The 13,301-nt window shown below is 52.7% G+C and overlaps 1 long non-coding RNA gene across 2 annotated transcripts in view; it reads left to right on the top strand.

The window, feature by feature from the left end:
• Positions 1 to 13,301, top strand: part of LOC103676445 — a 172,555-nt gene that overhangs the window by 144,806 nt on the left and 14,448 nt on the right. Inside the window, exon 2 of one of the 2 annotated variants that reach the window (XR_572128.2) lies at positions 12,576 to 12,704. This is a non-coding gene — a long non-coding RNA (uncharacterized LOC103676445). Of the gene's footprint in view, positions 1 to 12,575; positions 12,805 to 13,301 lie in introns of both variants that reach the window. The other variant, XR_572127.2, reaches the window with a different exon arrangement.

Below are 13,301 nucleotides of genomic sequence, written 5' to 3'. Positions count from 1 at the left end.
GCGTAAACAACAGAAACATATCTCCTCCTGGTCCTAGAGGCTGGAAGTCTGAGATCAGGGTGCCAGCGGGTTTGGTTTCTTCTGAGGCCTCTCTCCTGGGCTTGTAGATGGCGTCTTCTCCCTGTGTCCTCACACGGTCTCCCTCTGTGTGTGTGTGTGTCTGCGTCCTGATCTCCTCTTCTTATAACAACACCAGTCATATCAGGTAAGGACCCACCCTAATGACCTCGTTTTAACTTCATCACCTCTTTAAAGACCCTCTCTCCAAATACACTCATGCTGTAAATTACTGGGAGTTAGGACAAATACATCAATTTTGGTAGGGCCACAATTCAGCCCATATGGGGTTCCAGGTCCCTTCTGTGACTGTGATGGGGGTAAACACTGGACCTAGAGACTCTAAAAGAGGCAATGACAGGGACTTAGATTGCACTGGGAGGGGGTGGTTGGCGTCTCCTCCTCCTTGGCTTTGCATTTTCCCCTCTTCTTGGACATAGGACAGCATCATTCTAGGCACCTCTCTGGTCTTGCCAGGAGGGGGAGACAGAGCTCCGAGTGCCAGCGCCCCTTCAGGAAGCCAGAGCAGCCGGGGTACACGGGGTGGCCGGTCCCTGGTCCCTGGTGCCATGCTGTGGCCCTGTTTGGAAGGCAGTAGACTGCGGCAGGAAAAGCCCTGGCCTGCGTGTCGGGAGTCCTGGGTCGGATGGGGGGCTCTGTGGGTATCCTTGGGTTTGTCGCTCGTCTGCTCTGGGACTGAGGGGCTGTAGTCCCCACTCCCTAATCACCTGCCAGCTCCCACGAGGGGCTGCCCGGCTGCCACATCTGGCTGCAACTTCAACTGTCATGGAGATTAAAGACAGCAGCACATCGGTAACAACGTGTTTGGGTGTTCTCCCCGCTTTTCTGTGCATGTGAGTTTCTTTTCTCTCAAGTCAGGGAGATGCTCTTGATATAATCAGAATTAGCCCATGGTGCTTGTTGAAGGCCTCCCAGTGTCCGGGCTGCAGCTGATGGGAAGCCCCCACTAACCTGCTGAGAGGGTGATAGAAATCAGCGCTGGTGCAAACCCACCCCTCCTCCCAGCAGGGCTGACAGAGGAGGCGGCCAGGCTGTGCTGCTGGCCACGCTGTGCTGCTGGCCCGGCTAGCTGAGACAGGGCTTCAACAGGGCAAGGGAGCTGAGTTTGAACTGTGCGCCCAGCAGTGCTGCTCTCTGGACAAATGCCCATAAGTGAGCATTGTTGGAAGGAGCACTGCAGGGAGGGTGGTCTGCTGGCACCCACCCCCGTCTGCCTCTCACGGCTGTGAGCTGCCCCTCTAAGCAGGGCCTCCTCTGGAAGATGAGGGAAGTAGGTCCTATCTTGCAGGTCAGGGATTGATTGGTACTGGCTGCCCTTTGATACAATCAAAAGAAGAAGGCTGTGATTGATTAGTGATGTCTGCCATGGTGTGCCGTGGGAGAGGGGCGGTATCAAGGCCACTCATTTGACAGCCCTGGACTGCATGAACCCTAAGGCTCATTCCAACTCTGAGATCTTATTAAACCCCAGGGATCTTATTAAACCCTAGGGATGCTTGATCCTATGATCAAGCATCCATAATATTCTTCTGACGGTGGCTTCTTGCCAAATCCTTTAGACGTCGTTTTCTATCAAAGGTTGGTAGGGAGGAATGTGTGTAGTAGACCAGCTGTCCCCTCCAGGCCCGAGGGACTCATCTCTCTCCCAGCCCTGGCTGCTGGGATTGGAGCCTGCTGGTGGCTCCTGGGCACTGCACTCGATCGAAGGGAGTGGCTCTGTCCTAGATCAGGCCCCCTTCCCCAGGGCCACCTGTATCCAGTGATTGGTCCATTTAGGAACACAGTTTGGGACCATTTTCAATGGCTGTCCCAGCCCTGTAGCAATGAGTAGGAGCAGCTGAGCTTCTGCAATAATTGCATCTATGTTCAGCTTTTCTCTCTGGCTAGCCCTGCGCCCCATGATTTCTTACTGATGCCGTTCTCGAAAGGCCCAGAAGCAGCCTACAGGCCCATCTCCATCAGGAAGTCGGTTTCGAGTGAGCCCAGCCCAGGAAGTGTGTGAGTCCAGAGCTGACCTGTGCATGTCAGTGCCTTAGTTTCCACTCTTCTTGTTCACGCACCTCGGAGAGAAGTGGATCAACTGGATGCACAGCCCATGCTCACTGGGGACGGGCTTGTGGCAGCCGACCCATCAGTAGATGCCCCAGTTCCTTCTCACTCGGGTACAACCTTCCCGTCATCGAATTGGGTGACATTACCTCCCACAGAGCCTCCCAGCTCCAGGTCCTTGGTGTGGTGCGGCGCTGTGTGGAAGCCCATCTCTAAGGCCCCTCCCACCCCAATTTTGTGCTTTGACCCTCTTGGCCCAGGTGAATCTCCCACCTGAGCTCACCTGGTAACTAAGCCTGGACAGAGCCTGGCGAAGGCTTTTCCAGCTGCTCCTGGAGCTGACCTCCCAAGAAGGCTGGAATCGTGTTTGTATGGGTTTGTTGATGGCGCCATGGGACCCCAGGGGGTAAATGACTCGTCTGTGAGAGGAGCCAAAGAGAATTAGAGACACAAGATGGACACGAGAGGGGCGTCCAGAATGTGTTTGCGTGCCGGAACTGGTCTCTCCTTGTGTGGCTGCTCCTTCACCCCCTACCCTGACCTTCACAATTCCGTTATGTGAACCAATAAATTCCCCACTTTTTTGCTTATATTTTTCTCACTGTCAATATAATTGTCCTAATACTTAGATCGAACTGTGCTGTGACGAGCACACAGAGGAAGCGCTGCCCCTGCCCTCAGGGAGCCCATAGTTAGGTGAAGAAGCAGACAGGAAGTCCAGCGCATTGCCCAAATTCCATAAGAGGTCTGAGCCTGTCCGCCCGTGGAGGCAGGGAAAGCCGCCTGGAGGAGGTGTTTCTTGGGCTCCCCTGGAAGGAAGGATGGTGTGATTGGCAGGTGGGGGGGAGCACACACATCTTCAACATGAGGGGGTGGGGCTGGGCGATGCCAGAAGTCTGGTATGACATGCCTGGAGCCGGCTGGATGGCACAGCTGACCAGACTGGGCTGCTCTCCCGGGCAAGGGGCCTTGAGCTGGCTCCAGCCTCGCCATCTTGTGATGCCACTGGCTGTGGGGCTCTTTTGTGGGAAAAGCAAGGGACCTCGTTTTCTCTCCTAGCCTCCCTCTCCTGGACCTGATCCGGGTACTCTCCTCTGCTTGGAGTGCCCCCTCCCCACTCCAGGTGCTGCTCCTCACCCTTCAATACTGGCCCAGGTGACCTCTCCTCTGTGTCCCAGTGAGCTCCCAAAGCCCCGCCAGAGACTCTGGAGGTCCTCCTCTTGTGACGCCTTTTGCTGTGGGCTTTGACCTGCTGTTTCCCTGCTTGCCTTATTCCCCACTAGAGCGAGGGCCTCACTGGCCTCTGGAGTCGGGATTCTGACTCACTTTTCCTGGAGTCCCAGTGCCTAGGAGAGAGAGTGTTTGCTGATGGCTGAGCGTTGATTCCCAGAATTCCTGGGCTCTCAGGAGAGACATGTCCCCGTCTACGGATGCGCCCATTTTAATTAGCCAGCCCAGCCTGTCTCCTAAACAATCCTGTGCTGGGTTTTCTGCACATTTGGAATGTGCTGCATTCAGCCTCGCCACCTGTTGGGAGATGGGGAGAAAATGAGCAAATGGCTTTAAAAGACCCAATTACCATACCAGCAGTCATTCTTTCCAGGCTTTGGCCCAGCACTGCTGGTCCCCGTAGCTCATGGATGTGACTTGGGGCCCCCGGACTGAGACGTGTAGTAACGGACATGTGTGCAGTGGGTGCTTTCCACCATGGGCTGCCCGGGACTGCAGACCCCCTCATCAGACTCTTCCCATCCACTCTGGGTCAGTGAGCCCCACTTCGCCGATGAGGAAACCAAGGCTTACAGAGGTGAGGGGACTTGCCCATGGTCCTACAGGTGACAGCAAAGGTGGAGACTGACTGAAATTCCCCCTTCTCAGCGTCTGGGAGCCAGGAGCCAGCAACTCTTCAATGATGGAGTCAGGAGAGACCCGAGCAGTCAGCTGACCAAACCTTTTAACAGTCTTCAGCTTTTTTTTTTTTTTTAAAGATTTTATTTATTTATTAGAGAGAGAGGGTGAGAAAGAGCAAAAGCAGGGGGAGGGGCAGAGGGAGAGGGAGAAGAAGACTCCCCACTGAGCAGGTAGCCCAATTGGAGGCTTGATCCTGGGACCCTGAGATCACAGTCTGAGCCGAAGGCAGACGCTTAACTGACTGAGCCACCCAGGCGCCCCCAACCTTGAGCCTTTGACATTTTCTCCACATTTAGTAGGTATCAGGTTTTCAGAGCATCAACGAGGTGAAGGACCCCCCTCTCCTGTCACATTCTGTCCTTCCTGTCTTTCACTCATCCATTCTCAAGACATCCATGTGCTCACACTCTCTGAACATTTAATTCCTGCTCAGTTGTGTCTCCCAAGCACCAGACACCTGAACATTCCTGCTTGGGGCCTGTTCGTGATTGTTCTTCTCAAAGCCCCCCAGTTCAGTCATGGGGAGGACAGATGAGATGCTGTTCCCGCCCTAAGGGAGTCGGAATCTGGTAGATAGACAACAGATGAGAGAAAAAGGAGACTCAGACAGGTTAAGTATCTTGCTCAAGGTCACACAGCAGAGGACCAAGAGTCGCACTCAGGTCCCCAGGCACCTCACGAAATATCCTGGTGTTGTTTTCACAGCGCCAGGCTATGGATGTGCTCTAGAAGGAGGGGTACTTAAAAACTAAGAAACATGTAAGAGAAACACTGAATATAGAGCAAAGAGAACCTAAAAGCAGACTGAGGAGTCCTGGGTTCTAGTCCTGGCTCTGCCTCGACCTCCCTGTGCAACCTTGGATAACTCACGTCCCTCTCTGGCTCTCATATAGATCTGTAAAATGACAGTTTGGAATAAATACCTTCTGGAGTCAAAGGCCCGTAAGTCCCCGTGCACGTGTCATGGCTCTCCCCTCCCTGTCACCTTGCGGCATTTACCGTGGCTGCCGTTTTCCTGGTTTCTGACGTTCTTATTGGCTTTCTTTGCACCCATCCTTGTTGCTCCCAAGCAGACTGCGAGCTCCTTAAGGGGATAAACAAAGTGTTAATTATGTCTTTGTCCATAGGGCATATAGCAGAGGGCTAGTTAAAGGAATTGACTTGCTCCTATAGGAAATAGAGAAGCCACTGCAGGCTTGGAGGAGGGCCCAATGTATCCAAAGTGATGTCTCAGGTTTTTCCACACATATTCACATTCCCCGGATTCTAGGAGACAAAAAACTTAGGATGGCGAAGTCTCAAAGCTAAGACTTGATCAGGAACGAATAACCTAGAACACAGTGGGAGCGTGCCGATAAGTACAGAGCCACAAAGGATGTCCCAGTTGGCCTTGGTGCCTCTTCAGCTCCAAGATGGGGTGATCATGCCTGCTGAGAAAGCGGTTAGCGACTGGTTATCAGCACTGCGGGAAAGGCAGGGAGTGAGTTCCAGAGAGTAAGGTAACTAGATGATGCCTAACGATGCCTGCTGTGCTTCCTAGATGAGTAAATGGAACCAGATGACCTCTCCGGGGTCTTCCAGCTTCAATGCTTGGGCTCCATGCCCACCTTTCAGTCTTTTTCCCTCCTAAGTGGGAAACAGAAGAGACAGGAGTTGGGGGGAGATGCAGGAACCATTAGGGAGAGGGTGCTCCCTGCCGAACGTGCTTGGGTTCACACGCAACAATGAAATCCACTCATACAATTATCGTGTGATGTCTTCACCCAAACTTCATCTGGTCTTAGCTTCCCTGAGTGTATGGAGGCCACATGTCCTACCCTGGCTAAGCATTCTGGATGAAAATGGCATGCCAGGACAAGACGATCGGCAGACAGTCTCTAAGGGCAGAATTACCAGTAAAGGGTAGTCGTTTCCAACACCAGAATCCCAGTGAACATTTCCCCAAGGGAGATTCAGGTTGGAAGGGTGGGAGGGAAACGCAGCTGACCACCTGCTATGGGTCAGGGGCTGGGCGGGGTGCTGGAGATACATTCTCGATTCAGCCTCACGTCATTTCTGCCAGGAAACAACGACAATCCCGATTTCTGTTATGACAGCATAGAAGTTCAGGTTCTCTAGTTGCCTGAGGTCACAGAGCTAGAAAGCATCAAAACAGAGATAGAATTCTCAAGTTCAAGGCTGCCACTAGCTCCTAGGGCACATTTGTGCACATTTGAAGGTGCGTCCTACAGGCAGATGAAGCCCCATACCCAGGCGCACAGCTTCGTGAGCTGAACCCAGGCAGTATTTCAGCAAACCCCTTCACCTCCTCGACAGAGTGCCTTTGTGCAGTGTGCAACCTGAACAAACATACATGGCAGCCCTGCGCAGGTCTGTCTCCTAAACTTGTACTCTTTAAGGCAAGACATGCTACCTCTTAACCTGGGTCGAATGGCTTCCTCCACAGATATTCCTTCCTTCCAGTGGATCAGTGGTTGGATGAGAATTGTAGAATCAGAGAAGTGGAGGGGTCATCAAATCCAAGCCCCTCGTTTTACAGATGAAGTAATTGATAATCAAGGGTTGGAAGTGATGGCTGAGGACACATCTTGATTCTCAAAAAGAAACTGTTAGCTCACTGGCCTCCCTACCCCTTTCGCTTCCCCCCCCCGCCCTCGCCAAAGAGGTTTGGCCTCAGACTGCCTGTCCACAGTTCCTGGGAATTTTATCCCACACGGCAAGAACATCCAGGCTGCTGCCAGGCCCTGATAACAGGCATGGCTTGATTTCCTTTCCTTCTCGGGAACGGCCGAGAGTTCGGGCTTGCTCCGTACATCCTCAGCAGTGTGCCAACACGGCTCTCTGGGAGTCAGGCTGGAGGGAATCTGGTGGAGGACTTCTTCCATCTTGTTACCCTATGGTCAGGACTAAAGGAAACAAAGCATTTGAGGAAAGGCACAGCAGACGCCAGGCGTGCACTGAAGGGTTGTTCCCTTTCCTCCAACCTCTCCCTGGCCCTTCAGCTTCCAAACACAGGCAGGCCATTCTCCTCTAAGATCCTCCCGCTCAGTGAACCGGGGCTGCTGGTAGGGGAGATCGTCTGTGTGGAAGCACTGGCGGGACCCTGTGCTGTCTAATCAGACCTGATGCAAGGGGGCTAGAAAGGCCAGGACCCCCCCCCCCACTGCGGCTCCCCAAGGCTGGGCGGTAGGGGTGGTCTGGGGGTGAGGGTCAGGGACAGAGTTGTGGGCGCAGGATAGAAATGGTTCAATACTTGATCATTGGTCTGCCTGCAGCTGCTGTGCTGAGCTGTATGGTCAAGATCAACCCTGGTGGTTGGTGAAAAGTGGGTAACCATCTACTGGCCAGCTTCCCCAAGTCTGGGCCGGGCAGCATGATGGACCCAGAGAAGGAACCCACCGACTAAGGTGCCTACGACCCCCCTCCCCACCCCAGGTCAGAATTCCAGCTGGAGACTTTCTCTGGAACAGGGCGGGGTGCTGCCCGCTCCTCCCTTTGCCTTTTCACCCCCGTGCCCTGTCAGTGACCCGGGTTTATGGGGCTGCCTATCTTCTCCCACAGCTGCAAGAGGGACCCTTATCTCAGCACTGATTACACTCGACAGAGCACAAACAGCCGCCCTCCTGAGCAGGAGGGCCACATGGGGCTCTAATTGTTTTATGGGCTTTTCACACTCAGAGAAGAGGGGAGAAGTGGCAGGCACATGGGCCGGCTTCCTACAGCTTCTCTGCCACAGCTGCTGTCCTGTCAATGTCTCCCAAGTCCCCAAAGAGCCTGGTGTGGGAGTACGGCATGGGGAGGGCACCTGTGGGCTGTCAGTACTTCCCAGGGGTCAAGACAAAGTATTCCCGGACTGGCCTTGCCATTTGGTGAAAGGCGGTGCATGGCTCCCCCATGTCTTGCTAGTCCTGTCTTGCTAGTCCTCCTGCCCAGCCCCGTGAGAGACAGACTCCAGGGCTCGCCTGTGCCCGGCCAAACCAGGAGCTACCCAAAGCCCGTCACCACCACCGTCATGGGAACCTCCGTCAGTCTGCCACACTCCCAAGGCTGACCTCTGTCCTCTCCCGGGGCCTGCAACAGCCCAAGGAGTGGGGCGGGGACGGGGAAGGGTGGTGGGAAGCCAGGGTGAAGAGACCAGGGCGGGGGGACATTAGGGGACTTGCCCATGATGGCACAGCCAAACAGCGGAGCTGAGACCTGCAAACGGTCCCTCTACAGCCCTGCGGTCCTGTCCCGCCTGCGTTTCATTCTCCTGCCCCCTCCTGTCCCCTCCTGTCCTCTCCCATCCCCTCCTTCCCTCCTCCGTGTGTGTGTCTGTCTTTCAAACAGACAGACACATACACATGCACTCACATCATTCTTGGGTCTTTCTCCTGATCTCTTGTCTCCAATGTTCCTCGGCCTCTCTCTCATTCTCTTCCACTCCCTCTTCTTCCCCAGTTCTCGTCTGGGGTCTTCCCACTTCCTGGGTCCCCCGATTGTCCATCTCTTCTCCCTGCCTCCTGAGCTGTGACCACGGTGTGTGTCCTTCTCTCCCCCGCTCCTTGGACAGTCGCCATGGAAGCACTGCGGATTGCTTTGACGGGAGGGTCCGAGGGTCGCCACTGCTGGGCCATGGTTCCCTGTCCCCTCTGCGAGCGGCAGACCCCTCTGCTCAGCACAGGGGCCCTGCCGCCCGAGCCTGCCTCGGCCCAGCTGGCACAGGAGGCACAGAATGTATTCCCTGGGTAGATCCAGGCCTAGCCTTGGTGCCAGGGCCTCCCTTAAAGTCCTTGACCATAAAATCATTCGCTGCACTTGACAGTGGCCCAGGGTGCCTGTGAAAACACTTTCATACCCATTATTCTAGTTCATCTTCAAAATGGCACTGTGAGGCAGGTCCAGCAGGAGTGCGGGTCCTCATGGCAGAAGGGCTGGGAAGCTAGTGGTTATCAACGGCTTTCACCGTGCCGGTGACTAGATACACGTGGTCTCCTGGAAGGCTCACACTAGAAATCCTGATGGCCCACAGGGCACTTTTGTGGGATTTAGGAAATGGTATCTATTCTTTTATCCACTTTCCTGCCACCCACTGGAAAACTAATAAATATACAAACTGAAGATAATAAATATACAAATCCATGATGATACTGGGGATAGTGCCCTCTAGAGTAATGCAGTGCACAACCTGCACAGATGTACATTGTGGCTCTAAACAACAAACCTGCAAGGGAGGGATTATTGCCTGAATTTTGCACATGAGCACACTAATTCCTCTGTCATGATCTTAAAACAGCAGACTGCCCTTTCAGCTCCTGTGAGCCTGTGGGTCCCCTGGTCTGGTCTTCCCGGTTCGTGAAGGTGTGCCTGCTTTGGAACTAGTGATCTCTGATTCTCAGCCTTGATGTGTTCACCTTACCTGGTTCCCTTAGTGTGAGGCAAAGGACACCAGACTGGGGGGCAAGAGATGTGGCTGAAATCAAAACTCTGCCACTTGCTAGCCATGCAAACCTTGGCATTTACTTTAACTTCTTTAAGCCTCAGCCTTCACATCTATAAAGTGGGAATGGTCGTGTCTACCTTCCCGTTGCCTGAGGATTGAGGACGATATGGAAATAACAGTGATTGGCATATGGGAGGCATTAAATGAATGTTTGATGAATAAAGTAATTAATGAATAAATAATCCCCAGTGGGGGAAAGTGGATTTAGGAGATCAAATCAAAATGCAAGGCTTCTGGGTGAATTGCTATGCTCAGAGCATGGTGGGCTGACGCTTTAGAACCAGCAGGTGGCCCTATCACCGCCACCCTCCCCCCCATCTCTCAGCTCCCCAGGGACACCTGTCCTGAGCTGCATTTTCTGTTCTTTTTAAAAAATTTCATTTTTAATTAATTAATATTTTTAATTTTTTACTTGAGTATAGTGGACACACAACGTTCCATTAGTTTTGGGTGTACCACAGAGTGATTTGACAAGTTTGTACATGATATTATGCTCACTGCAACAGATGCACTTTCTGTTCTTGTCATGGCCTCCACACTCGTACTTTAAGGGCCCAGAATCTTCTGGAAGAGAGGAATTAGGAGGCACTAAATGTTTTTTAACACCCAGCCATCCCAGTGCTAGAGGACCCTAAGATCCTTCAGCTCAGGCTCTAGCCGACCAGGCTCCTCGCAGCTCAGGAGGGCCGGGTGGGGGCCAGGCGCTGGGAGGGGTGAATGCCTCCTAGAGGTTCACGCTCCAGGCACCTGACTTGCCTTGATTTAGTCCCGGCTCTGGCTTTAGTTGCTTGCTTTCTCTCCTGCGTTTTGCTCTCATGGATCTTTCTCAAATCCTCTGCTTCTCAAGTGAAGTGTCACTTCCTCCGGGAAGCCTTCCTGGAATCTCTAAAGTCCCTCAGGTCCCCCTAACACATTTCTCTGAGCCTTGTGCTTGCCCTTTGCGGCTCTCATCAAAGAGTAACTTACTAATTTTGCTAGTAGTGTGTGGCCAGCTCAGCATCACCGTCTCTCCTTTCACAGCTGAGCAGAGGCTGGGAGCTGCCATTTCCCGGAATCCCCATCCCAGGCCAGTTCCGGGGTAGATAAGTTTCCTGGGAGAGAAAAAGAGCCAGTGTTCTCCAGAGGCAGGGCAGCCAGACCGGGGCACACACGTGAGGCTGAAAGCAGCTTCCAGATGCTTCTTGAGAGGTACCTCCCTCTGGGGGGCAGGCTGAGGTAGCTCCTGGGTGAGTGTCTTAAAGACCAGCTCCTCGGGGTGACATCCCTACCCTTCACTCCCGCTGCCTCCCAACAATGGGCAAGCCCAAGTGTGTGCATGGTGTTAATATCCATCTTCACCCAAATCAGAGGCTCCCTGTGGCCAGGGTCACCATTCTGTCCCAAATGGCTGTATCCTGAAACATTAGTCTAAACTGAAACAGAATCCACATGGTCCCATTTACCAGATTGGAAGGCTGAGCCCTGGGATGGATGGCAAAAATGCAGAGCTACCCTCAAGAGCACCTTCTTTCTTTGCCAGGAAGACAAGAGAAATGGTAGAAAGAAATGGCTTCCATTTAAAACAGCTTTTGAGTCACTGTTTCAGGTGTTACCGCCCCCAAATCAAGATGCTAGTCACACTGAAACCAAAGCACAGACTTCTCACTAACACCGTTGAGTTATTATCACCACTTTCCAGTTGACAAAATTATTTCTTATCTTTGTGTTTTACAGGTATAGCAATAAAAATTATTCTCAGGGGTATTATTACAATTTTTAACCACTAATGGAATTATGATGCCTGATGGAGTGTTGGCAACCAAATGTACTTCCCACAACATGCGGGAACTTTTTATTTATTATCTCTGGGCTTTACGGTTACCATAGCAATAAAATTCATACTCACCAGGATTATTACCATTTTCAACTAATGGAATTATTATTTTTGTTTGCGGTTTTAAGCCTCAGAATAAAATGTAATCCTACCAACAGGACTAAAATGTTTAATGTCCTTAAATGTTACTGCAAACGATCAATAGAATAACAGAATTCCTCCAAACGTATCGTCACTCCCCCTTTGGCCTGGGGTCTTCTTGTGTCTCTCCTATGGGATCCGCATCTGTTAAGGGGCATCCGGGGCTTTCATTCATTCTACAAGCCCTTGGTAAGTGGGTCCCGTGCTACGGTAGAGACTTCAAGAACAAATAAGACAGTCCATTGTCGTGGTTCAGGGAGAAGGCTTAGGAGCCACCTGAACGTGAGTTTGTGTCCCAGGTGTGGTGCGTGGCTCTGGGCAAATGTCCTGACTGCCTGAAGTTGCTGTTTCCATATATATATATATATATTAAAAAAAAAAAAAAAAGGAAACTGTTCCCACTGCTCAATGTTGGGTGAGGATCAAAGGTGGCTCTTGGCAGCGTGCCCGGGAAAATGCTCGGCGCAGAGAAGATGCTCAGTGAAGGATGGTCATTGCTGTGTATGTCGATGTTGTCCTAAACCCAGCCCTTTTTCTCAAAAGATTTGCATTCTAATCTGGGGGACACTCCACCAGCGTGACGTCCACTATGCAGGGCACCTTCAGAGAGCCACCTAACCCAGCCAGGACAACTTTGGTCACCTGCTGGAGGTGACCTCCCTCCCCCCGAGCTGAGTCCCGAAGGACGGGTGATGTCGCTGCTCAGGGAGAAAAGGAGGGCTCTCCAGACAGCCAGAAGGGCAAGTGTGGAGGCCGGAGGGCCGTGAGAGAGCACGGGGGGATGGCGGGGGCCCTGGCATCAGCAGATAAAGGGCAGTGGGCCTCCCCACAGGCTCAGTGATCCCCATCGGGCCACTCTGTGACTTTGAGCAGCTCCCCAAACTTCTTCCTTCCCAGTGTGTGAAAACCCATTAATAATAATACACGGAGCTTGGAGAGCCTGCGGGCTGTCTTCAGATGAAGGAAAGCATTATCATATTAACTAATTATGTGAATTAAAATTAATTAATTAAATAAATGGCTTAATGAGATTAGCACATTTGTTGTTTAATTATCCATTACCTCTATTGATAATAGTGATGGATTCTGCCCTCATGACAGGTGACGAGTCTGTCAGTGAGCAGTGGAACATAAAACCACGACGGGGTCACCCAGGTCGGGGAGGACGAAGGCTGCTGCAAGCTTCCCTGGCCTTGTCCCTGAAGACCCTGAGACACCGACGAGAGAAAGGTCAGAATGCCGTCAGCCCGCCCTCGGAGTCTGGTCTCATCACCTGTAGAAGGGGCAGGGCAGGCGCTGTCCTGCATCCGTGGGCATCAGAGATCCTGGGGTAGGTAGTGTTTCCACCTGAATCTCTTGGTCCTCACTCCTTCCTGGATCATATTCCTAAATGAACTACCCGCACATAAACTCTTGGGGGAACCCAGGCAAAGACACTGGGGATGACAAGTGGCCCCAGAAAGCGATCCTTAGGATGACATTTTGGAACGGTCACCTGCAGAGGACAGCTGCCTCTGTGCTTCTCAGAGATGCTGGTTCACTCTGCTTTGGCCTTGCCTGACTCCCCCCGTGTGTTCCTTGTTGCCTCAGTAAAGGGCGGGTCTGCCCATCTTGCAGGATAAACCCAGTTAGCCTTCCTGCCCCCCAAGTCTTCTGGCCCCGTTCTCGAGGCCGCGCCAGAGCCGCTCCAGCATCCCCGCCTCCATGAGAGCGTCCCTGTTCCAACTTCAAGGGGCATCCCCACCGAGTGTTGCTCTCAGGCTCATCCCCCCATCGGTCCGCGTTCGGGTCTCGGGGCTCCATTCAGTCCCCTGATTATCATAGGGG

This window comes from Ursus maritimus, unplaced genomic scaffold (assembly GCF_017311325.1).
Source record: "Ursus maritimus isolate PB19 unplaced genomic scaffold, ASM1731132v1 scaffold_21, whole genome shotgun sequence".
NCBI classification, from domain to species: domain Eukaryota; kingdom Metazoa; phylum Chordata; class Mammalia; order Carnivora; family Ursidae; genus Ursus; species Ursus maritimus.
The sequence above is the reverse complement of the archived record's forward strand: the minus strand, read 5'-3'. Positions and strand labels throughout refer to the sequence as shown.